The sequence below is a fragment of the Palaemon carinicauda genome, chromosome 13 (assembly GCF_036898095.1).
Source record: "Palaemon carinicauda isolate YSFRI2023 chromosome 13, ASM3689809v2, whole genome shotgun sequence".
Classification (NCBI taxonomy): Eukaryota; Metazoa; Arthropoda; class Malacostraca; order Decapoda; family Palaemonidae; genus Palaemon; species Palaemon carinicauda.
This window is the reverse complement of record NC_090737.1, coordinates 122049298-122056797: the sequence shown is the minus strand read 5'-3', so window position 1 is coordinate 122056797 and position 7500 is coordinate 122049298. Positions and strand designations below refer to the sequence as shown.

The 7500-nt window shown below is 35.3% G+C and overlaps 1 pseudogene; it reads right to left on the bottom strand.

Annotated features, from left to right (window-relative positions):
• Window positions 1–6401, bottom strand: part of LOC137652054 (regulating synaptic membrane exocytosis protein 2-like) — a 163133-nt pseudogene extending 156732 nt beyond the window's left edge.
• Between the last annotated feature and the right edge of the window lie 1099 nt (window positions 6402–7500).

Here is a 7500-nt window from a genome sequence, read left to right as displayed (position 1 = left end):
TTCCAAATAGGAACTGTGCTAACACAAGAAATCGGTTCCTGACCTGAGACTGTAAAATACTATTGATGACTAAATATGAATGTTTTTACAATTAACATATCAACCGGAACTTATCGGAAACTCTTAACAAAAAATAAAGAAAAGAAGAGAAATTTCCTAACAACGATTAAAATATCAAATCGTAGTTATGACATTTAATATACCAACTCATTCTCATGGCAAGCTCTTAACAAAAAAATAAATAAAAGAAGAGGAATTTCTGATCAACAATTATAAGATCACATTGTACATAGAAGACTAATATCGAATGTTAGACTAGAATAAAACTTTAACTCGATTCCAGGCGTTGAAACACAAAAAAATAAGTAACTTTAACTCTAACAAAGGCACTATAACTGGAACAGAATCCAACATGATCCTCAAAATGGAGTACGACGCAAAAGTAACGGAAAAGGTGGCCTTAAATAAGAGGGAAAACGCTTCTGTAAACGTTCGGTGTTAGCTAGGAACACAAGCTACTCGAATACAGGAGCTTCCAAGATCCTTCTCCAAACACCAAAAACTACTTTCTCTTTTGTTTTTTTGGAAGCTTTGTTTACCGTGTAGTGTGTACTGATCTAACTAGTTCACTCTCTTTTTTTTCGTATACTTTTAGGCAGTACAACGTCGGTTGGTGGATATTTACATTCGTTGGATTGGCTTGGATTGGGTTTAGGAACTTTGGCTGTATGGCGCAGCTTTAGGGCTTTGGAGGTCATTCTACAACATGATGCTACTCTGGGGAAAAGCCTGTTGTAGAAGGTTGGAAAGTGGTTGTAATTGATGGGCGAATTGACTCTTTATATAACAACCTGTGAGTTGTGTCGTCATCAGGTAATTAGGGTGAAATTGACTCTTTATACAACAACCTGAGTTATGTCCTCAAGTAATTAGGGGGCGAATTGAATGTTATACAACATGAGTTTTTTCTCTAAGTAATGAAGGAGCAAACTGACTCTGTATACAACGCCCTGTGAGTTGAGTCCTTAATTAAGGAAAGTTTCTATTCTTTCATTTGGAATCTCAGAGCAGAATCATTCCCGGTATTGTATGCGCAAGAGTTCAATTAAGTACAGTCGGACACATGAATTCCTGTCACATCCTTACTGCGCTGCTAGTTTTTGTTCTGCCATCTCTCCCTACTCTATCTGTTTGGTTACTCGCGACGCAGTAAGGGTGTGACATGGTGCAATTCCTCAGAGGTGTGTCAGGAATTCATGTGTTTAACAGTACATCACCGTCTTGTTCCATTGTCCTCTACTGTCCTTTTGATTTGGTTATTCTAATAGCCTACACATTTAATTCATAATAAAAGAAAAACAAATTACACTTTTTATTTACAGCTTTGTCTGAGGGTTCAAGCACACTGAGTGCCAGTCATTTTTTTTGAAATCCTGATTTGAAAATGTGACAATGAATGAGTTTTGGTTTCGGTACAAGTATCTATAAGGGATAGTCGATATCATATCTGAATCTTGCAGCTCTGTGCAGAATGGTAGTCGTTGCTTGCTGTACATCCAAGTACATTTATATGAATAATTTCATCATAGATGTTCTTTGGGACAATGTGTTCATAGTACCCCTCATGTGATGCGCTGTGGGCATTTTTAAACTTTTTACTTTATCTCCGCTGTTCAACCTCTTAACTTAAGCTACAAGACTTTCCTCAGTTATACAAGTACCGATTGGGCCTCCGGACCCAATAAGGGGCCATATGGCCCCTATTCTTAAATTACATCCAACACAATCAAGTGCTTCGGGTGAAAATAATTCAGGAGAAATCAAGCGAAGCAGTTCGCCAAGTTATATACACCTTTCCTTTCTCTCTCTCTCTCTCTCTCTCTCTCTCTCTCTCTCTCTCTCTCTATCTCTCTCTCTCTCTCTCTCTCTCTCTCTCTCCTTTGTTTATTTATTAAATCTCACATAACATCCTTTCCTTTTGTGGTAATTCTTCCCTCTCAGTGCCTCTACGCTCCATCACTTCACTCGAGCTAACCGTTGTAACAATTTGTTTTTTCAATCTAATCGCTCAATACCTGTTAACCCTCCACATTCTATACATCAGAGATCAGTTTGACTCTGTTTCTTTCCTTTCGTTTATCTTATAATTAACCTTCTACTGTAGCTCCATTCCTGATTCCATTCTTGCTGCCCAGCCTCTCTGAATTCTTACTCCAGAGCTCAACTGTTGCCCCACACCCCCAGGTTCACCTTGACGCTAAATGGCTTACTCTCGGAGTTTCACCCAATTCACTGTGTTTATATATAACACACACACACACACACACACACACACACACACACACACATATATATATATATATATATATATATATATATATATATATATATATATATATATATATATATATATATATATCATCACCAGACGTTGCTAATCCACTGCAGGACAAAGGCCTCAGACAAATCCTTCCATACTCGCTTGTTTATGGTCTTTCTATACCAGTCTATACCAGCAAATTTTCTTAGCTCGTCCTATCCATCTCTTATATATCATTCTAATAATATGTTCTTCCCATGATCATATATTTTTCTTAAATATTACTAGAATATTCGGTATTTTACTTTGTTATATAAATTATTATATCTTCAAAAATAGCACCAGGAAATTCGAATATGTTAATGCTACTAAAAGAGATACAGATTGCAATGACTGTCTCCGAGAACTGAGAACTTCCTTTTCGTGACCTACATAGAATACGCTTTGATAGTCTTACTGCATTGTGAATAAAAACGAGTCCCTTTTAGAGGAAAACCTGATGCATAAGAGGCTTAGGGTGAAGACTCCGGATTTTTAATCTCCTTTTCCAATAGGCAAAAATAAACTAGGGACTCCGGTTGGAGCCCAATGGAGAATGAAACGTAGAGAGAGAGAGAGAGAGAGAGAGAGAGAGAGAGAGAGAGAGAGAGAGAGAGAGAGAGAGAGAGAGAGAGAGAGTTTGGTGTCATATCCAAGATGCTAACGATATTGTATGTAGCCAGGTGTGATCTATTTTCTTTTGGTTTAGTAAATTTTCTTTGCCAGTTGTAATAAATAATTCTTGTCAGAATATATATATATATATATATATATATATATATATATATATATATATATATATATATATATATATATATATATATGTTGCTAAGAGTGTTAAATTTTCTTTGCCAGTTAATATAAATCATCCTTGCCAGGTGTAACAAATTTCCTTTGGCAGGTGTGATAATTTTTTTTCCAGGTACGATAAATATATTTTGTCAGGTGTCTTAAATTACTTTTGCTACGCGTGATATATTTATTTTTTATTTTTTGGCCGTGTGTGATAAATTTGCTTTGGCTGGTGTCATAAATTTGATTTAACAGGTTTAATAAATTTTCTTTGTCATGTGTGTGATAAATTTGCTTTGGCATGTGTCAAATTTTCTTTGCTAGTGTGATAAATTTTCTTTGCATTGTGTGATAAATTTACATTTGGAAGGTTGTGATAGGACGTTCTTTGGCAAGTGTAATACACATTTTCTTGGCCAGGTGTGATAGGATTTTCTTTGCTGGGTGTGATAAATTTGCTTTGCTAGGTGTGATAAATTCTGCTTTGGCAGGTGTCATAAATTTGCTTTGGCAGATTTCATAAATTTTCTTTGTCATGACTGATATAGACTTGCTTTGGAAGATGTCAATAAATTTTCTTTTGCTAGGTATGATGAATTTTCTTAGCCAGATATGATGAATTGTCTTACCCAGTTGTCATAAATTTTCTTTACCAAGGCAAGTAAATTTTTGTATGCTTTGTGAGATAAATTTCCTTTGTCAGGTGTCATAGATGTTCTTGGCTAAGTGTGATAAATTTTTCTTTGCAGATGTGATAAATTTTCTTTTTATATCTTCGAAGTGTTAAACTCAAGTGCCAATTACGTTTTTGGGAAGGAATATATACAAAACTCTCAAGAAATATTATCCAAAAGTAAATGATAAATTTATCTTCAGTGTACAATATCTGAATAGTGCTTGAATACAACGTATTCCCTTAGTAACATCAGCTAATATACAAGTTGCAACTATAAAATGCTAAAATCATTACCACTTCTCTTTTATGTTACTGCCATATGTGATAGTAGTCACGAAATTAATAAAAAAAAAGTCTAATAAGATTACAAACTTATATACGAATATACACGAACTGTCAATAATAATAATAATAATAATAATAATAATAATAATAATAATAATAATAATAATAATAATAATAATAATATAAATTCACGCAAAAGTCTTCATTTATTCAAATAAAAAAATGTGTCAGATACAACCAAAATGGTAAGTAATTCGTGTTAACGAAATGATGAATACCAGCAATGACAGTCACTATTATGTAGGTCTTGGACAGTCACGAACACCCTCTCTCTCTCTCTCTCTCTCTCTCTCTCTCTCTCTCTCTCTCTCTCTCTCTCTCTCCTCTCTCTCTCTCTCTCTCTCTAACGCACACATACACATCACTCTGATTATCATCATGATTAACGTCTTTACGTCAACTATTCCTTCTCTCTCTCTCTCTCTCTCTCTCTCTCTCTCTCTCTCTCTCCTCTCTCTCTCTCTCTCTCTCTCTCTCTCTCTCTCTCTCTCTCTCTCAGCATTCTGATTATTATCATCTTAAACGTCTTTACGTCAACTAATTCTATTACATACACATGGCTGACATGTTCCAGGTAAGTATAAAATAGTATGTGTATATATATATATATATATATATATATATATATATATATATATATATATATATATATTATATATATATATATATATATATATATAGATATATCTTTACACCTAACAAGTAAATAAACAAATAAGTAAATAAATAGAATAATTTGTGAAAAAGAACAAAACATAAATGAAAAACTCACATTGGAAGAGTATCCCTCGAGACGTCGTAATCCCAAGAGTGATGTCTGTGAACCCTGCTGTGTTGGGGCACGTCCAGAGAGTCCCCTGGTTCTCCTGCCTTCCAGGGAATCGTCCCTCCTGGCAGGAATCCTGCGAGGAGTGCCTCCTCGCAGGGAGCTCCCCGGTTCCCCACAAGGTCAAGGAGTTGCTGGAAGCGCTGACGAAGGTCTCGCTCTCGGCGTCTTCTTCTTCGTAGGACTGCTGTCGAATGATGGACCTCCTACGACCTCTCGAGTGCAGTTTTCGGTGACGAGGGCTTCGTCACCTGAGGATTCGGATTCACGACGCCCCTGGGTGGCGTCTTCCCACGCTGGTCCTACTGCTGGTGGTATCCACAGGACGGTTCATCTGGCGATGGGAAAGTCATGTAGGAGTCGATGATATACAAAGTTGGACACAGCAGATGAAAGATAATTTATTGTCGTTTCCTTTAACCGATGAAGAAATAATGGATATCTTCATCTTCTTGGCATATTTAATTGCTATTCGGATTTTTATAACTATCATTCATCGTCAGCATCATCTCCTCCTACGCCTATTGGCGCTTAGGGCCTCTTTTATAACTATAATGCGCTTAATGAAATAAAAAAAGCTAAAAATTACACTATTTCTCCATCTAATTTTCCGTTACCTTTTGAGGTACCTTCTTATGTTATCAATGCTTTCGTGCAAACTAATAAATTTGTGAATGAATCCTACTAATCAGTCATATGAAACACTAATCTTTCACAATCAATGTTATTCATTACTACAAGAAGTTATACTGAAGAAGCTACACTCAAGAGGCTACACTTATCGCAATGTTATTTACTACTACAAGAAGATTCTAGGAAACTATAGACCTATAGGTGACTGATTTTGGGGACCTGGTGGCCGGTACCTCCTGAAGAAGCTACATCCAAGAAGCTACACTCAAGAGGCTACACTTATCGCAATGTTATTCATTACTAAAGAAGATTCTACGAAACTATGGGGCCAAAATATGATTTGGGGACCTGGTGGCCGGTACCTCCTGAAGAGACTACAGTGAAGAAGCTACACTCGAGAGGCTACACTTATCGCAATGTTATTTACTACTACAAGAAGATTCTACGAAACTATAGACCTATAGGTGACTGATTTTGGGGACCTGGTGGCCGGTACCTCCTGAAGAAGCTACACTTAAGAACCTACACTCAAGAAGCTACACCCAAGAAGCTACACTTACCGGTAGGTTGGTGTAGCTCGGCTTTCGGGATCTGGAGACATCGGTCTCGCTGTGAGCTGCGTGTATCCTCTGGAAGTTGAGGTGGTCTCCGTCGGCAGCGTCCCTGAGCATGTAGTCGCTCATACGGCCTCTCCTGACGGAGGAGGCCCTGGAGCTGACGCGCGGTGGTTCTTCGTCATTGTCCGAGCGGCGACGGGGTACAGGGGCTCGTTCGCGAGATCTGTAACAACAACAACAACAACAACAAAAGTAAGGAGTAAATAAAGGTATAGAGGGCTTAGTTGGTTCTCGAAAATAATAATGATTAGATTTATTTATTGAAGAAGGTTAAGATAGAAAAAACATAACAATTAATTGCTATTTATTATTATTATTATTATTATTATTATTATTATATTATTATTATTATTATTATTATTATTATTATTATTATTATTATTATTATTATTTCTATCTTTATTATTATTATTATTATTATTATTATTATTATTATTATTATTATTATTATTATTATTATTATTTTTATTATTATCATTATTACTATTATTATTAAGCTACAAAACTAGTTGGAAAAGCAGAATGCTATAAGCCCAAGGGCTCCAACAGGGAAAATAGCCCAGTGAGGAAAGGAAATAGGGAAATTATTAAACTACAAGAGCAGTAATTAACAATTAAAATACAATATTTCAAGAACAGTACCAACATTAGAGTAAATCTTTTATATCTAAACTATAAAACTAAAAACATCAATATGAATAGAAATAAGATGGAATTATGTGCCTGAATGTACCCTCAAGCAAGAGACCTCTACATTAAGACAATGGAAGACTATAGTAAAAAGGCTATGGCACTACCAAAGACTAGAGGACAATGGTTTGATTTAGGAGTGTCCTTCTCCTGAAGAGCTGCTTACATAGTTAAAGAGTCTCCTTCTAATTAAGGTGTAGGGTGATTAGTTCATTCTCGAAAAAAAAATGATTACATTTATTTAACGCAGAAATATATTATTTTATTGTTAATTACTTTTCTTGTAGTATCCTATTCCTTTCCTCACTAAGCTATTTTCCCTGTTGGAGCCCTCGGGTTTATAGCCTTCTGCTTTTCCAGCTAGAGTTGTAGCTTAGCAAGTAATAATAATAATAATAATAATAATAATAATAATAATAATAATAATAATAATAATAATAATAATAATAATAAACAGAACAACGAATTGCCAGATACTTTATGGGACTGTAATCAAAATATCATAATCTATTCTGTAATGTAAAACAAATAAGAGGGAAAAATAGAACATATTTTAGAAATA